Raw genomic sequence first — 19,402 nt, 5'->3', positions numbered from 1 at the left:
TTAAACAAGGACTTTACCATTGAGCTATAGTTCTGACCACAAAAAAAAAAAAAGCACTTCTGGAATAACTGCAAATTTTATGCTTGTAAAACAATAGTTTTATTTGCTTTACCTTTTTTTAACTAAAAAGGAAGGTTTTAATGATAGAAAATAATCCATTATAGATTTTGCAAATTGAAAAAAGAAATTAAATCACCAATTCCAATTCATTGTTCATACAAGACTCAATTTAAAAAAAAGTTAGGTATGTCATATGTTCAAGGTACTGCTCCTTGAAGTCCATGATTGTTAGTTAAGACCCCGGGATCAAAATCTATAAATGCTCAAATCTTTCACACAAAACAGGAGTGTTCTTGGGAAAGCTATGTACAACCTCCCTTTAAGCTTTACTTCAGTTTACTTTTTTCTTCTGTGCGTATAAGTGCATGTATGTCCATGCACATGTGTGCCTGTGTGTGTGCACCTATGTCCAAGCACACTCATACAAAAGACAGACAGGAACACTGGGTGTTATACTCATTCTCTTAAGACGGCTTCTGATCAAACCCAAAGCTTTCTCTTGGGTTTGCTGGCTGGCCAGTGGACTTCTGGGACCCCCGTCTCTACCTCCCAACACTGGAGCTGCAGGCACATATGACCATGCCTGGTTTTTATGTGGGTGCCTGAGGATTCAAACTCGGGTCCTTAAGCTTGCACTAAAGCGTTCCTACTCACTTAGCCGTCTCCCTCCCTGACTTGTTTTTCTGAGCCAAGGTCTCTGTCTGGCCAATGAATCCCAGGGACCTTCCTGTCCCCGTCTCTGTGCACTGGCATTAGAAGCACAAGCCACTATGCCCAGGATTTAGTTTTGTTTTGTTGACATGGATGCTTAGGACTGAACTCAGGTCCTCGTGTCTATATGAGAAGTACTTTAGTTACAGAGCCATCTTCCCGCCCAACTTTATTTTTGTTGTACTGAGGACACTGGCTACAAAGCGGAAAGCCAGGGCCTAAGCCCTTCCTCCATCTGCATATCCCCCAGATAGCTTATAATGCTGAATCCACAGTAAATATTGTAGATACAGTTACTATACTATACAATGGAGGGAATAATGGTAAGTAAATTGTGTATATTCAGTGCAGAGACAGTCTCCACCCCTGCCCCAAATTTATTTGTTTTGTTTTTTGGCATGGTGTTAGAGATTGAAATGAGGGCCTCCTACATTCTAGGCAAGTGCTCTATTGCTGAATCATAGCCCCTTCCCGGATCCCCACCACTCTTTAAAACATTCTTTCTGAGAGGGCCCACTAAATTACTCAGGCTAGACTTAAAGTCAGTCTGTAGTTCAGGCAATCCTTGAACTCGAAATCCTCCATGAGCCCCCTGGACAACCAGGCCAGTTCCAAATATTTTTTTAAGATTTATTTATTGATCATGTATACAGTTCTGCCTGCATGTTATAAGAGGGAACCAGCTCTCATTGTAAATGGCTGTGAGCCACCATGTGGGTGCTGGGAATTGAACTCAGGACCTCTGGAAGAACAACCAGTGCTCTTAACCTCTGAGCCATCTCTTCAGTCCATTCCCAAATATTTTAAATCACAATTAATTAACTGTAACCTCCATTTCCATCAGAGGGTTTTATTTTAGGGGGGAAACCAATAAAGGACAAAGGAAATGCATGCTCTGAACTGGAATAACAAATTAAATACAGTCACGTATTACCCAGCTAGGAATTAATGAAATTTGATTCCAAGGCAAGCTGTCTAAGTATAGAGGTCATGTTCCCTTTCCCCATGCTCTGTCCTCTTTTGTTAGGACAGCCTTGATCGATCGATCGATCGATCGATCGATCTATCTATCTATCTATCTATCTATCTATCTATCTATCCATCCAGCTACTCATTTGCCTACTACTTTTAAATACCATAAATATCAAAGGTATCCTAGTACTGATTCTTGGGTTTTCATCCAGTTACTAATTTTTTGCAACTGACTTAAGGAGGATCAGAGGTCCTCCTCTCCCTCCTCCTCTTCTTCCTCCTCTCTCATCTCTGTAGCTTCTCCTGGGCCTTCATCAAACAGCCAACAAGGAATGCAGCTGGGAGTCCCCACCCCACATGGGGAGAGTACTTTCTTCCCCAGTGCTCAGCCCTCAAGATACCTGCATCCCTGAAAGAAAGCACCATTTTACCACGGGTTCTTCCACTGAGCAAGCAGCACAGCTAGGGAGTGGAGGAAGGAAGAAGTCTTAACTTCCCTGATGGTTAAGCTTGATCCTAACTTAGGGAGACTTCAGTGCTGAAAGGAACTCCAAGAAACAGAGCAAGGAATCCCATTTGTGGGAATTACCCCTGGAGCACTGTGCTGCTTCCAGGCAAAACCTATTTGTAAGACTCCCCAAGAATGATTCCCAGTTGTCTCGGCTCCCTGAAACCCAAGAGAGAGAATCGTGTTAATCATATGCTCCATGTCTGCCCACCACTTAAAAGTTAACTCCCCTTCAGACATTTCCAGGGTTCCGAGCCTCTTTTAAATAAACAAATTACCTCTGTAACTGTTTAGCTTTCTTCTCAGCTGGGAAGCTGGTAGAGCGGTTTCCTTCAGAGGCGCAAGCGTCATCTAGACATCACCTGAGAGGCTAGCACTAACGAGAGGGAATTAAAGTGCTATTGCTGCACTATTTTGGAGAGTAAAAGCCGTCAGGTAAGAAACACTTAAGTATCGACTGCACTACGGCGAAAACTGAAGCTTCAATTAACCCGGGCACTCTCAGAGAACTCCGAGGGTGACCATTTGCAGGCAAACAGCTCCGCAACTCGCACATCTTGTTTTAATCTTTCTTTGCATGATTATAATTTTGGGGTATAAATAAGGTTATTAGCAAGAACAGAACAACAACAATAATTACAGTAAGTGCTTGCAGAGCACTTTGATCAAGCTATGACGTCAGTCGCCCTGCAGCTTCAAAATGGGAATCTCATGGTTAGTGTTTGCTCAGCAGGGCTGTCCTGAGAGGTGGCTGCATCATGCCCTTTCCCACACAAAGGGAAGCTGCGAGGACTCAGGAACAGAGCATAAGTTTGGGATTTCAGGAAAGCCCACCAATCCAAAATATCTGAAGGGGTTACTATTTTAATCACTCTGGGAGTGCCAACGTATACATTATGCTAGCTCAGAATAAAACTGGTTTAAAGTCATCAATTGCCATTCCACATTATCTATGCTACAGTAGCATTTGGAAGTATTAGCCAGTTTGTGGGCTGATAAGTGGTCCTAAGGCACACACACGCCTGCTCATCTGTCAGCAGCCATTACAAGTGAGATAAAAAGCTCACGTGGACAAGATCCTGGAGCTCTGCTCTGCTTTCACTCCCTGTAGAGGTTTCTATCTTTAGGTAAACTAGGTAGCAGGAGATACTTGTACCCATACGCAAGATTTACTTGGTTATTCATGTTTGGACTGCCCTTATCAATAAGACTGTCCTAGCTGAGAATAGAATATTATAAAATTTCCAGTCATAAATGCATATTAGATCTAAAAATCTTGAACTATATCCTCAATGAATAAGAGTGTCCAAATGAATTTATTTCTACAAATTTAATTTTTTGTTATTTCGAGACAGGGGTTCTCTGTGTAACAGTCCTAGCTGTTCTGGAACTTGCTTTGTACACCAGGCTGGTCTTGAACTCATAAAGATCCACTGGCCTCTGCCTCCCAAGTGCTGGGATTGAAGGTGTGCGCCTCCACTGCCTGGTTATTTCTACAAATTTAAATTAAGATGAGATTCACACAGGCAGAGACACTGTGTAAGTTCTATTTTAAAGAACTAGAATTGCTGTGTGTGGGGGCTCACATCCATAACCCCAGCACTGAGACAGCTGAGACAGAGGATTTCAAGTCTGAGGCCAGCCTGAGCAACGTGAGTTCCAGGGCAGTCTAGGATATTCAGGGAGACCCTATCAAAACAAAAGAGAATGCTATAGAATTACAGACAATCTCCAGTAAAGGGAAAGCGTCAGAGAAGCACGCTGCTGTGCTAACTTGAGTAACTCTGGAAGAGCAGCGTCTGCAGGACTAAAGACAACAGGCAATACAGCTCTCAGTGTGGTAGCTGAGAAAGCTCAACAGCCCTGAAAGCAGCACCAGGAAACCGGAATTCAGCGGCTCATGAGCAGATGGTAAACGGCAGAAACCAGGTTTCTCATACTGGAGTGGGAGGTCAGAGACAAAGAGGGGAGAAGGTGCCCTACTTCCAAAACTCCCAGATTCGAACTGAGACCATCACCATGAAGGCATGTTTAGTTTGATATAAACAGATGTAAACACAAATAAAGCATCTGCAGATGTGTGCATATATATGCATGAATCATATGTACCCATTGTAACCATTAGTCTTCATTGTCAACTGGACTGCATTTGGAATCACTGAGGATCACATCTCTGGGCATGTTGTCTAGGAGGGCATCTACAAAGAAGCTTAACTGAGGAGAGAAGACCCACCCTGGATGTGAGAGGCACCATTCTGCCAATGGGGTGCTCAGACTAACTAACAGGGAAAATGAGCAGGACAGAGTGATGAACAGGCGACAGATGCAATGTCATCCGCTAATTCCAGTTCCCATCACCGCGCATGCTTCCCCCACGATAGACTGGAATCCTCAAACCATGCCTGAACAAACTGCTCCTTAAATTGTGGCCCAAGGCAGGTGTTTTACATAACAAGAAAAGGTAATGAATACAGAAAACTGGCATCAAGGGGGACAGCCACCACGATGAACCTGACCCTGCGGTTCACAGCCCTTTGGAGCTGGTTTGAAGGGAGAGTGTGAAAGAGGTTGGAACTTCCAGCTAGAGAAATCCTAGAATCCTGTAAGCAGAATTTAACAGGCCGTTCTGGTGGGAGTTTGTATTCATGAAGCTTCAGAAGGATCAGGATTCTACTGGGAACTATAATGGCAAAAGATCACTCTTGGGCCTGACCTTAGCACAGCATGATATACATTCAAGGTGAAGGCAATTATGAGCAAGGAAAACTAATACAGTGGAAAGGGGCTATGTTCCATGGTTATGTAGCTGGATTTTCACTCGAATCAATCCCACCTTTATCTCCCCCGACTCCCTAGTGTCCTGTGCTGGCTAGGCTTATGCCAACTATACACAATCTAGAGTTATCTGAAAGGAGGGAACCTCGATTGAGAAAACGCCTCCATAAGATCCAGCTGTAAGGCACCCCATCTGCAATGCCCTGGTTTTTGTTTTGTTTTGTTCTGTTTCTTTGCTTTTAGACAGGGTTTCTCTGTGTAGCCCTGGCTGTCCTGGAACTCACTCTGTAGGCCAGGCTGGCCTCGAACTCAGAGATCTACCTGCCTCTGCCTCCCTAATGCTGGGATTAAAGGCTGCACCACCACCCAGTGAAAGGCATTTTCTTAATTAGCAATTGATGAGGGAAGGCCCAGTCCATTATGGGTGTTGCTACCCCTGGGCTGGTGGTCCTGGGTTCTATAAGGAAGCAGACTGAGTAAGTCATAGGAAGAAAGCCAGTAAGCAGCACTCCTCCATGGCCTCTGCATCAGCTCCTGCCTCCAGCTTCCTGCTCTGTTTGAGTTCCTGTCCTAACTTCTTTAGATGATGAACAGCAATATGGAAGTACAAGGTAAATAAACTTTCTTCCCCATCTTGCTTTCTGGCTGCGGTGTTGCAACGCTGCAATAGAAACCCTAAGTAAGCAATCTCCCTTACTGAGCCAACAAATTCCTACAATCATTTAAATCAGTTTGAGCTTTCTGTTATCTATCACTAAATTTGGCCATTCTTTCTTTTTTCCACTTGAAACAAAGCCTCAGGCTGGCCCAAAGGCCTGACCTCTATCTCAGCCTCTGGAGGCTGAGGACTTAGTTCTGCAGTGGGGCGTTTACCCAGCGACCCAGCGTGTACAAGGTCAAGGTCATTTCCCAGTAAATAAGCAATAAACAAATAAATGAAAGAGGCCTATATGAAGAATGGGGTGGGTTGGTGAACTGGATGTGGTTGCAGCCCAGGTTTAATAGAAACAAGGGGGTGGGGAAGAGACAGGAGAAAGGATTTAGTAATTAAGTTTTCTAAATTGGCTACCCTGTGTCTCCTAGTAACAAAAACAGTAACACTGTAACAACGAGAAGAACAATCTGTTTTGAGTGAGAGAGTCTTTCAACACAGCTAAGACCACAAAGCCATAAACATCTATGTAAAGGAAACACTTGGGCATTGAGAAAAGCCCATAATGGAATCCATTCACCACCTTACCGCAGTCTTCTGAAAGGCAGCCGGCACAGCTCCCCCATGGGCACATCTTCTCAAGTAGGCTTTGTCAAACAAAGGTTCCATGATAATTTCACTGGGTTTTTATTATGATAATAATCTAAAAGCGGAATCAACAGGAGCACACGTGTAACCGCTGCTCCATTTCAACGCCTGTGTTTGCATTTATGACCTTGTTGGCAACAAGCAGCACAGATGTAATATGTAAATGATGCATCTGAGCACACCGCACTGTAAAAAGACTCTGCAGCATTCTGAATGGAGAAAGACGGTGAGGGAATTGAGCAGACACACAGCACACAACAGCACAGATGGGCTGAAGTCAGAAGAACCTGTGCGGTGATGCCCAGTGCCTTGTTTATAACGAGAGCTGCAATTTAGCCTCTGTAGAAAAACAGCAGTCACACTATAAATGCCGTTAGTCTGAGTTTATTGGGTTTGTCATAGTGTTTGTACTTATTCCGATTTTGCGGCTGAATAGGCGCTCTACGCACAAAGAGCACATACATACCTAGATCTGTGTTTACAGACGAATTAGTAGACACATTTTACGTGAACCTAGGAGTCTTTGAAGTTTTTCCTTGAAACCATCCTTTATTTCTCAACATCGAGAAATACTCCATGTGGAGCAGGAGCACATGGGACTGAAGTGGTTTCAGGTGTGATGAAGGATTTGGCCTCAACTGCATCCATGGGTTGTCACTGATATCTTAGCATGACAACTTCCAGCATGATACTTGGATCATTTTAGTTTCATCAATAAAATGTCATATGATTATTTCAAATTGTAGGAGGCTTCCAGGAGGAAGTGCATAGTGGATAGGGCATGGGCATAGTGCTGGGTTCGTGGTTTTTTGATGCTAGCCAATTAGTTTGGCCGTCCTTAAAATGTCCACAGGGTTCTACAGATATAGGACCAAGCTTTCCACCAGGAGGCTTCTTAATGTAAAGAGCTCTATTTAGTCCCAGCTTCCCAAGCAGGCCAAAGACCAAAGACCAAGCTATTACAGTGGGCTGCAAAGAGTGCAAAACTGATAACAGGATCAGCCCCGAGTTCAATCTCCTGTTTGATCACCTATTATCCCTAGTTTTTGGAAGACGTACTTACTTTGCTTAAATATAGGTTCATATGTAATTCTTTTAAAAAAGAATTTTATTTATTTATTTACTTATTTATTTGTGTGTGTGTGTGTGTGTGTCATGTGCACATGGAGAATGGAAGGAAACTTGAGGAAGTTGGTTCTCTCCTAACCATATGGGTTCCGGTTCCAGGAATTGAACTGAGATCATTAGGCTTGGTTCAAAGTACCTTTTCCTTGGAGCCAACTCACTGGTCCTCGATTAACATTTTTAAAGGATACCGCTTAAAGCTTGAAGAAGAGAAACACAATAAAATTAATGAATAATTAATCCTTACCAACCACTGCGAGTAATCAGGTGTTGAAGGGCTCAGTTGGACAAGCCAAACTGACAGTAGCCAAGGCTCTGCTGCGGCCATGCAGGCAGAAACAGAAAGAGGAGGCAGCTGTCCTGTGCTTCATTTCCCCTAAGGGTGAAGATCAGCTGTGTCTAGCAAAGACGAGAAATCGTTAAGGAGCCTAGAAAAAAATAAAGGCCTATCTATTATAGACCTCCGAAGCTGCTGGTGGGATGGGGCAGAATTGAATAATACAGAAGAGGAAGCATCTTGGAAGACATCCCCTGGAGAGTCCTCCGAATGGAGGTCCTGAGCTGGGAATGCAGCTGGATGTGTGACCATGGCTGTGATCTCCCTGAACACTTGTAACGCACCGACTGGGCCAGCATCTCCCCAGACACCTTCCAGGCAAAGCTCCACAGTCCCTTGTGTTTCACCCCGAAAGGCCACATGTGGGATGTGGGCAGAGAGCCCGCGAGTCAAGGAAAGAACATAGGCATTTACTGCTTGACACATAAGAAACCTTAGCCTCAGAAGCCATAAAAGCTAAAATGACAACCCTGGACATCCGAGAATAGCTCAGGGCTGGGCCCCATAACTCAGCTGTGGAATACCTGCCTAGCAGTGGGTCCCTTGGCCTAATCTCTAGCACTTCAAACAAAAAAGTTTAGAGAAGTCTATGAATTATAATGTCACGACAGATAATGAGTCTATTAGTTCCATTTTCATCTCATGTACAGAAGTCTTAGCATCTCCGGCCTCTGGATGGTCTTACCCCTAAAATCACTTGTGAGACAGTGGTAAGGGCTCACAGGGCATTTTCTCCTTTTCCTCCTAGAGACGGTCTCCTAGCTGAGGCTGGCCTGAAACTCCACATAGCCAGGGATGACCCTGGACTTTATCTTCCTGCTTTGCCCCCTGAGTGCTGGGGTTAGGGGGACTGAGCCACCACGTCCACTTTGAAACAAACGGTGCTGGGGATCGAACCCGGAGCCTCACACACACTAGGCAAGCACGGCAGCAACGCGGCTACATCCCATTCTAAGCGCATCCTCTATAGGAACATTTTAAGTGGTAATTAAGATACCAGGCTAGTTCACACATGCTTTTTTTTAAATCCATAATGTGGATGAAAAGAAATGTGTTTGTTTATTTCAAATGGCCTTAGAAAGCTGGCAGATTCCATTTTCCCAGATAGCTGAACCGCTGCCAATCCATACTGCCTGGGGCAACTTGAATCTTATTTAACACAAAAACAATCTGATTAAATGATGATTCTTTTAAAACAACAATAACAACAACAAAACAAAAAAACCTGCCGGCTTCTCCCGGCTGCCTGACAACACAAAGGGCGTGCAGAACGCAACACTGACTAAACTGAACCTGGGAGCCAAACAAGAGCCCTGGAATCATCATAAGAGATCACAGTTTCCCCCAGTAATAACGGCAGAATGGCTCGGAAACCCCATTTCCGGAGCTGCACCCAGCAGCCCATTCCTCTCTTCCAGGGTCTCAGCCAGCCAAGCTCTTGGCAGTAGGACAATGTTCTCTGTTTCCTGATAGCGCTGCTGTTCTTTTGCTACAAATGTATAAATTCCCCAAGTATCCAGCACCAGAGATCAGATTCATTAAAGTAACAGTTTCCAGGATGCTCTGCTTCCTTAACCAGTCTTCAACAGTCAGAGCTCCTAAATCCAGCTCAGGGCACACACTGTAAGACCATGAATGACGGGGCCCTCAGTGCATGCTGAGCCCGAACAAGTCAGAGCTATCTGCATATATGAGCTGAGAGTTTTTAAAAATGTTCTTAAAACAAACACGAACACACACACACACACACGCAGCAGGCTGGCATACAGGACTGGTAGGAAGAAAGCTGAGCTGCTCTGCAGAATGGCATGAATGACAACGTCAATGAAAAGACAGAATGTGAGTTTCTGGAGGTAAAGATTCACAACTGCAAAATAAAAGAAAAAGTAAATTTTCTCTAAAATCATCTATAAAATTGAAGTAATTCCATTCAAAATCTAAAAGTGTTTTGGGGGGGAGCTTGAACAAATAATTTAAGGATTCATTTGGAAAAATAAGCATTCAGAAGTACCAGGAAAGTACCAGAGAGAAAAGGGTGACGCGGCTAGACTGGGCCGGGCTTCAGGGCAGTGCCATGGTAGTGGGCTTGTTGGCCAGAGCCTACAGCACTCTAAGTAGTCCTGGCCATGCATCTAATGCTAAGATGGAGCTCAGCAAATGCAACAGGTTAAGAAGTCCAGAAACTCATCAAAATACATATTAAGAAGACTGTCTGTAATAGCGAGTGTTTTGAATCAGTGCAATGATTGAATAGAGAGCAATGGCTTATTCAAAGAAGTACTTTAAGAAAATGGCTACCTGCCATTTGGGGGAAATATTATTTCTCTGCTCCATATCAAACACGAAAACTGCAGATAAATTGCACTTTGAACATAAAGCAATCAGATCTTTTTTTGCTTTTTTTTTTTTTCGAGACAGGTTTTCTCTGTAGCTTTTGGTTCCTGTCCTGGAACTAGCTCTTTTAGACCAGGCTGGCCTCGAACTCACAGAGATCCTGCCTCTGCCTCCCGAGTGCTGGGATTAAAGGCGTGCGCCACCACCGTCCTGCAAGCAATCACATCTTAAGCCAGTGAGAAGACAGTGGGCAAGTAAACCATCTGAGTTCTGTCCCTGGAACCTGGATGGTAGGTCCTGCAGGCTGTCCTCTGACCTTCCCACAGGTTCCAGAATTATGTAATTGCAAAAAAAGTTAAAGTCGAATCTTAATAGGCTTAGAAAATCATAAATACTTCTAAAAAGTGGGGAGGAAAAACTCTTTTAAACATGATACCAAACTATAAAAAATGAAAAGGAATTAATTGATGGGCCGGGGAGATGTTCCAGTGGAAAGAATGCCTGCTCTGCATGCACGGAGACCTGACTCAAACCCCACAGAAAAAGCCAGGCATAACTGTGTTGAGTCTGTAAGCCCGGAAGGAGACAGGCAGATCCCAGCACTTTCCTGAGCAGCCAGCCGGAGGAAACAGGGAGAGAGACCCCGTCTGAAGGCAATAAGGGAGAGGAGAGCGGGAGACGAAGCGCTCTGACTGACACATGTGCACACATAGGTGCGCGCACCTGCACACTCACACGCATGCACCATACACACCTAAGATGTGTGAGAAAAGATTCTGGAAATGTTATAAAAGATGTGGGGATATTTGTAAACTATTAGGATGTTTTATTACTATAGACATAAAGAATGCTTAGAAAACAAGCAGACATGACCTCAGTAGAAAATATACTAATGTCATGAACAGGCACCCACAAAATAAATGCAAACTGCCACTCAGAAATGTTTCCCTTAACCATATGACTTTGGGGGTTCTTTGAACAGGGCTGAGTCCCGTTGCTGGTTACAAAATGGTTGCAGCAGCTCGAGTTCCCACAGTCATGACAGCCTCCAGAGAAATAAAAGGGCCACATCTTTCTTCAGTCTCTTAGGAAAGAGGAAACTTTTTCACAAGCTCCTTGAAAGGCCCACTCTGAAGTTTCACAGGAACGGGGTCACAGGTCATCCCCGAGCTAACATCAGGAGGAAGAATGGGCTGCTGTGAGGCACGGAGCGCTCAGCTTCTCAGCCTATGTCCATGGAGGGCCCAAGTTCCCGTCAGGGATCTGCAGAGGCCAGAACTGTTTTCATGATGACGGTCAGTCACCACAGTCCACCACGGTTTGTGGAGAGCACAGGCACAGCCCTCTTCATTCCCTGCCCTCTCAGGGAGCTGGCCACTCATACTCACTCGGCTCTTCATGAAGCCATAAAAAGTGTCTTCAAGGAGCACAATTCTTACTTTGCCATTTCCTCAAAAATAAAATATGCCTGTCATGAAAACAAAACACACCGCACATTGCCTTTGCTAAAATTCGAGCTTTTAGACAAACATTAAAATTCTAGTAAATGTGTGCCCGCCACTGGGAGGTAGCAGCTTTCCAACGCGTGTGCTCTGCTGTGCTGAGTGTAAGAAACCCTTGATTGATTTAGGGCCCAATGGAGTATGCCAACATTTGGAGGAGCCACTACAGTGGATGAGCTAATACAATACCAAGACACGATGTTACGAAACCACACACAGGGAGTGAGAGCCTCGCTCACCCAAAAACAGAACAATCTAATGGCTGTCAGGTTAATTCTCTATGTGGCCCAGGCTGGCCTGGAACTCTCTCTGTCGACCAGGCTGGCCTTGAGCTCAGAGATCTGCTGAGGCTTCTGCCTCTGTCTCCCTAGTGCTGGGATTGAAAGTATGCATCACCATAATAAAACATGATGGAAAATTCCATTTTTAGAAAGATGTTCTGTAAAATAATCAGAATATATTAAGAATTTGTCACAGCACTGTTTGTACATATGCTGAGAAAGTATAGCTATTTTTACAGTACTGGCTAAATTATTATATGCATATCCATAGAGAGGAAAAACAAGTAACTGTGCGAAATGTTGTCAAAACTTAAACTTATTAATACAGAAAAAAGCTCTCTGGTTGAGTCTGAGGGGAGAACCTTCAGGACCTGCACGGCTGTGCCAGTGCACACGCACAGACGTGGTCTAGGAAGACGGTTTCTGACTCAGGCTCACAGGCGCTCTCAGCGCATCCTAAAAGTTCCCTCTGGTTTGGTTGGCTGGTTGGTTTTTGCTTCTATGTTTTGAGGCAGGGACTTAGGTAACCCAGGCTGGCTTCAAAACTACAATGTAGCAAAGGCTGGTTTTGAACTCCTTTTCTTCTTATCCACCTCTCAAAGGGAAAAAAAAATTATCAAATTACCTTTGTACTTATAAAACAAACTATTTTTAAATTTAGTAAGTATACAAGTTCGACATAATATCCATACGTAGAGGGAAGGAGGGGAAGAAGTGGCGCTCACACTAGGAAGGTTTCAGAAACCCCCATTAGGATGCCAAATTACATCATCTGGAAGCTTCCTATTCACCAAACTATAGCAGGCACCTGCTACCTTGACTTTCTTGTTTTTCTTTAGAAGTTGTGCTCATATATGTAATGATCAGATAAGGATAGTTAACATTTTATATCATTAAGGATTTATCACGTCATTGTGGCTCTCTTCTGGTTCCTTACAGCATACACTGCGGCCACTGTGCTGTCAGCAGAATGGCAGCTCCATTTTTGGTACCAGGTACTGGATACCTCCGGCATCCTCTTCCTCCCTCCCCTTCCTGTCCTCTAGTGACCACAGTTCCACACTGCTGTGTGGCATTATGACTACCTTCTCTCCTTGATTAGCAACTGTGGCTCTGATGCACCACGATCTTTTCATTTATAGTACTTGTTAATCATCAGACAGCAAACACAGATGGCCCCAGACAGATCTGCCCAGCCCTGGGAAAGCTCGTGCGCCCCCTGCTGGCCATCTACAGGGAGACAACTTCCCAAACCGGCATTTCGTTTGCCTTTTGGGTTTCAGTGAGGGATTTGGGAACAAGGTCCTCCTGCAAATGCTTGCTGAAAGAGACAACTTCTGACTAAAACATTGCTTTCCTTCTTCACACTAAAGAGAAACATCAAATTACTCCAAAAATATATTCCATCAACAGCATTGTGGGACTTTGTATACTAACTTAAAAGTAGCAGTAAGAAGAAAGCATCATAAAAAGCCAAGCATAGTGTCCCACACTTAAAATCCCAGGATTCCAGTGACTGAGAAAAAAAGATCCTGAGTTCCAGGCCAGCCAGGGCTACACAGCTGAGCCTCTGTCTCAAAAAATTAAAAAAAGGGGAAAGGGCTGACCAGATGGCTCAACAGATAAAAGGTGCTCGCCTCACACGCTTGGCACCTGAGTTCCAGCTCACACCTGCACTTGGGTGGCAGAGGCAGGAGGCAAGTTCAAGGCCAGCCTGGCTACAAAGGGGTGCTTCAGACCAGTCAGTGCCACATACCTGAGAATCTGGGTCAAAACCAAAACAAAAAACAGGACGATTTAATCAGAAACCTGCTGAAGATCAAAGAAGTGAACTTCAGAGTCTCAATGCAGGTCTGCACCTATCCTCGCAGACAGAAGCCCCTGCCAGGCTCCGTGGCTCACTCAGTCACTGCCTCACACAAAGCGGGAAGCTAAGGTTAAGAATTCTCGGAGTGGAGAAATGTCTCGGTGATAAAGGCACTTGTTCTTGCAGAGGATGTGAGTTCGATTCCCAGCACCCACATGGTGATTTACAACCACTCACAGTTCCAGTGCAGGGGTCTAATATTCTGTCACCAACCTGGGCACTAGGCACGCACATGGTGCACAGACATACATGCAGGAAAAACACTCATACACATTTTTAAAAAAAGGAATTTTCAAGTTCTGTTTTTTTTTCTCTTGAATTTTTACAATCTTGATGTTTTCTCCTTTAAGAATGTAGCCTTAAACTGCTTTGTTGGCATGCCAACCCCCAAATCAATATGTAGAAAAGGTGCAATGCAGTGAAATTCAGCTGTAACCACAAAAGTGCCCCAAACTAAAGTGCAGAGTAGTGATAATAAACAGAGTTAATATATATTGCCGCACAGTCCTCTAAATCTTTTCCATGTATCATCTCAGTCAGACCGCTGACAATTTATTTAATAGAAAGCTATGTAAGCACGAGGTCTGGCTTGAGTCTCCAGCACCTGCCTGAAATGTGGGTGCATCTGTGCATGCCTGTGCCCCACAGCATGGAGGGCAGAGAGCTGGACCTTGGCACTTGGTGGCCACCCAGCCTCGCCAAAACAGCAAGTGTCAAATTCAGAGAGAAACCTGCCTCGAAGCACAGAGAGTGATAAGAGGATATGGGGGTGAGCTTTATGTCAATGACAAAAGCTAGAGCCATTCTGAAAGAGGGGACCTCAGCTGGGGAAATGCCCTCAGTAGACTGGCACGGTGGGTGGTGCGACCCTGGGTTGGTGGTCATGGTGCTATAACAAAGCAGGCTGATCAAGTCCTGAGGAACAAGCCAGTACACAGCGCCCTCTCCGGAGCCTCTGCTTCAGCTCCTGCCTTCAGCTCCTGCCCTGACTTCTCTCAGCAATAGATTATGACAAGAGAGTTGTAAGCTGAATTAACCCCTTTCCTCTCCAAGTTTCTCGTGGTCATGGTGTTTTACCACAGTATTAAAAACCCTGACTAAGACAGAGCAGCAAAGCCAAGTCAACATACGGCCTTCACATGCACAGACATATATTCCGTAGGTACGCCTCTATCATGCTTTTGTTTTTACCACTTTATACTTTCTGACACCACAGCATGTTGTAAGCTCATCTTGTTTATTCTTTTTTTTTGGGAGGGGGGGAGGGACGTTCGAGACAGGGTTTTGTTGTGTAGCTTTGGAGCTTATCCTGGAACTCACTTTGTAGGCCAGGCTGGCCTCAAATTCACAGAGATTTGCCTGCCTCTGCCTCTGCCTCTGCTTCCCCCTCCCGAGTGCTGGGATTAAAAGTGTGCGCCACCACCGCCCGGCCATCATCTTGTTTATTCTTGATCCAACACTACAACCAGCAATTTCTCCAAAGAGTCCTTGTCCTTTTCATTAGAGTCTGGGCACTGAGTATGCTCTTTACTACTAGGTTGTCTTTGCTTCTGTACCCCTTGGTTGACAAAGCAGCAAATGCATGTCTGTAACAAACCAACCAGACTCCCATTTATGGCTCTAAGTGCTACAGACGCACACATTTGCATCTACATTGAACTCGAGGTCAGACCTGCCAGGTCTGGAATTGCTGCCTCACAAATCAGGCCACGCCCCCTACAGTCTCTACTCTTAGGATAGGAAAAGCAAGTTCTATTTCTCCCCTGGCTGCCTCCCCTTTTCCCCTCCTCTCCTCTCCTTCCCCTCCTTTCTCTCAGGACTGTAAACTCCCAGTTTCAGCAAATGTATACATACCATCATTATAGTTTTATATAAAATAGTCTCTCACCCTAAAAAAAAAAAAAAGCAGTTCTCAGAGTATCTTATTAAACCCTCTCCATTCCTGCTGTATCCTTCCTAACAGAGAATGCACCGGGTACCATATATGCATCTCGGGCTTTTCCCTTATGTGATGCTAATACCTGCAGGCATATGTATCTCACTTCAGTCCTACACATATCCACTCAGCAGATGACTGCATAAGCCCAAAGGGAGGAGGTGGTTTGCCCAAGATCTTAGTAGGTGCTGCTGCTGCGGCGGCTACGACATGATCTTGACTCTTGCTATGATGCTCTTTCCACTACACACTCCGGGATTCCTTGTGCAGTGTTGAAGGGTTGCTGGGGGTCATTTAGATTCTATTCTATGTTGACTAAAGCTTTAACAGTTAAAAAAAAAAAATATGAGGAAATGGAATCTGGCCCTGGAAATCTGGTGAACTTGATACCTCAGAAGACTTTCTGCTATGCAGCACCCCCAAATGATGGGTAAACAAATATATATTATGTTAACAGCATACATCACCGATCCAGCAAGCTAGAAAGATATTTCCAGAAACCAAAATTCCAGACCTGACTGAGCACTGGAGCCAGCAGCAACCCAAAGCACACAATGAACAAAAACAAAATATGTCAGCACATTTATCTAAATGGGCTCATTTAGTCTAACATTCTGAAGTGTATTTACGTACTTCACCACATTACCAAAATAGAGGGGGAAAATCACAGATCACAGCAGCAGATATACAGAAAACACTGATAAAATTCAATGTCTAGTTGATCTTAGCCAATTGGAACAGGAGAGAATTTTATTAACCTGATAAAGAGGAGCCGTCAGCAGTCTGCGATGCTAAGGGACTAGGAGCAGATAGATCCCCTGGTAGGCGGACAGATGGGGAGATCTGTGCAGATCAAGGCATGTTTGCACAATGCTGTGAGTCACCAGCCATCCTGTCCTTCTTCAAATCACCAATCCAAAGTCAGGGGAGGAAAACCCTTCGGAGACCTCAAAGCCCCAGCCCTTGAGAAGAGCCTGGATTTCTCTGCTTTCTGAGGTGGGGGAGGTGGGGGAGGTGGGGAGTGAGGGTGGGGCTTTTCTCTGAGTGTCTGCTGTGTGTTTCCTCACCTGCATTACAAATCTTTCTTCAACTGCTGATTCTGACTGTTCCTGTTTGTGTTTCTGAGATTTTTCCACTGTTACCTGTTGCCCTCTTCCTGCCTTTTCTGTTTAGCTAGCAGAGAAGATGAATCCTATCAGGACCTAGTACTAGCATGGTTATCCTCAGTGGTAGCTACTCTGTTTATAAGCACTAGAGTGAATATCAGTATCGTTACCCGAGTGGAAACTCAGCTGCAAATCTCCGTCAACATAGTAGGACAGCAAATAGTAATGAAAGATAAAGGCAGAGACGTAACAAAACTGTCGGTTTCCTGAAGGGCTGTCATCACTGGAAAAACTCCTGAAGCCCACAAGTGACGATTACTACAATTAAGGAGGAAGAAGACATGCGTGGTCATCTATTCGCAACAAGAGTAATATTTTTTTTAAAAAAATCTGTTACAAATGCCAGGCTACTGTAGTTGCATAGAAGATACGTAGGACTTTATAGGTAGTTTTATATTTGCATATGTTTAGCATACTAAAACTACTCTAACAATGGAAGATCCTGGGTTGGACTGTGGTTTGAAACACTCTGCAGTGGGGGATGAGGAGCGCCAAGGATGAGTGACAGCTTGTACATTAGTAATGTCACTCGACAGAAACTGTGGCAGGCTGGGACCGAAAAGACCCAAGCCTAGACCCATGTCTAGGTGGAAAGAGCCACCAGAAGGCTAATTAATAATATGGTAAAAGTGGGAAGGCACTTAAGTACTCAGATGAAAAGACTGGACAGAAAGAGAATCCAAAGGACTTGGTTGTGGGGGAGGCAGAGACAATCTAAAGACTTGACTTGGGGAGCTTGGTGGTAAGATAACCACAGGGAGGGAACATTTCAGAACACGCATGGTAAAAGAAGAGTGGAGGGTTGCCCAAGCTGTGCACACGTATGCAGACCCTTCTTGCTCCCCACAGCCCCAGCCTGCTCACTGGCTGTCAAAACTGGGGAAAGAAACCACTTACTAGGATGATTTAGGGGTCAAGCTTGAAGCCACTCAGCAAGATCTGAAAACTCTTCAAGTTCTACCCGTGAGAGGGCAGGTGGGGGAAACATGGAAACAGACGTCTCAAGCTGCTCCCAGAGTTCCCAGAGGACAAGCGGTTGGATCTGTTAGAACCAGGGGACTTTGATCCAAACCAGGAGCGGCAGTGTCACTTTAATGGAGCAGCAAACGAGGGTGATGCCCATCACGCCTGAGGGGTGGTCTGGGTCCAGCCATGGAATAACTAACTCATTGCTGGCACTTGATGTGCCGAAGTGAACGGGTGGTGGTGGAATCCCAACACGTCCACTACTTGCTATTGTTTTTGTTGTAATGTTGAATTAGAGCGGTGCTTTAAAGCTTCAGGAAAGATAAGCACAGATACAAAGGCTGGGAGGGCTGACAGACAAGAGCTGCATGGAGAAGAAAGAGAGATGATGAGTGCAATTCAGCCATGATTTGCATTTCGCTTCAGCCAGAGGAAATCCAGATATATTTTTCCGGGTTCCAGTTTTCTCAGTGACAGCTGCATTCATGAATGACCAAATTAACTATTGTAGAGCTTTCTAAAAATACACCAAACACTCCACCCTATGCCATGAGCAAGTCATGAAACATCAGGGGAAAAAAAGCTAGACCCCGGAAAAAAAAATGCATCAAAGGTAAAAAGACAGTTTTTTCTTTCTTTCTTTCTTTCTTTCTTTCTTTCTTTCTTTCTTTCTTTCTTTCTTTTTTAAAACAAAACAAAAAACCCTAAGCGTTTAAATCGCGACCCAGCTGTCAATCAGAGAGCTGACATTACTGACTTTTTTTTAAAGCACCTACTAAGATCAAGGAGTGGCATACCAAGTCTATGTGGGAGATGCACACACCACACTAGACGGGTTTACAACGAGGTAGTGGTGGCATCTGGTATACAGTTACGGAAATTTTAGTGTGCAGAGCTGGTTAACAGAGAATGCTAATTTTTACTTAGGGAAGTAAACCTGGATTATCTTAGGCAGTCCAATAAGAATGCAAGCGTTTCATATTTTATTCCCTATAAGGGATAAAAACTGGAAGCAAGGAGTAATTATCACAAAACCAGCCGGGGCCCCTGCTGGCCACACTAGGGTCTCTGGGAAAGAGAAATTTAATCTTACTTTGGGGGGGGGGGACCAGCATCTTTCACCACTAACTACATGACAAAAGCGTAAGTGTTCATATAACCTAATGTTTAAGTTAGCTTCATCCACAAGGTCCCAAGCGCTGCTGAGAGAAAGGCGCGGGGCGTACCTTAGGAGGGTCCCACTGGACGCAACGCCCTCCGGACACGTGGCCAGAGCCTTGCAGGGCTGACAGGCTTCCAGCCACCAGGGTGGAAATGGATTGCTCCTTGGGTGCGGGACTAGAAGTGAGGCGCACGAGGAGGCGGCCGCACAGCGCCCCCAAAGGTCTCCCGATAGCCTCGTGCAGCCCGGAAGCCGGCCCAACCCACCGCGCAGCCTATTAGGGTCGGGAGAGGAGGACTGTGGGCGGAGAGAGGCGGGGGCCGGACCAGTCCTCGCTATGCCTGATGGGGATTGTAGTTTGGGATATGGAAACCAAGTGGGTGGGGAAAAAAGGGGCCTG

General features: G+C 44.9%; 1 protein-coding gene across 4 annotated transcripts in view; it reads right to left on the bottom strand.

Annotated features, from left to right (window-relative positions):
- Mettl8 (methyltransferase 8, tRNA N3-cytidine) overlaps positions 1 to 19,272 on the bottom strand; it is a 70,197-nt gene extending 50,925 nt beyond the window's left edge. For all 4 annotated transcript variants that reach the window (XR_012911774.1, XM_075984928.1, XM_075984929.1 and 1 more), the window contains exon 1: positions 19,067 to 19,272. The gene's annotated coding sequence lies outside the window, so the exon portion shown is untranslated. The remainder of the gene's footprint in view (positions 1 to 19,066) is intronic.
- Between the last annotated feature and the right edge of the window lie 130 nt (positions 19,273 to 19,402).

The sequence above is a fragment of the Microtus pennsylvanicus genome, chromosome 9, assembly GCF_037038515.1.
Source record: "Microtus pennsylvanicus isolate mMicPen1 chromosome 9, mMicPen1.hap1, whole genome shotgun sequence".
NCBI lineage: Eukaryota > Metazoa > Chordata > Mammalia > Rodentia > Cricetidae > Microtus > Microtus pennsylvanicus.
Note: the sequence above shows the minus strand (reverse complement) of the source record. Positions and strands in the feature narration are given on the sequence as shown.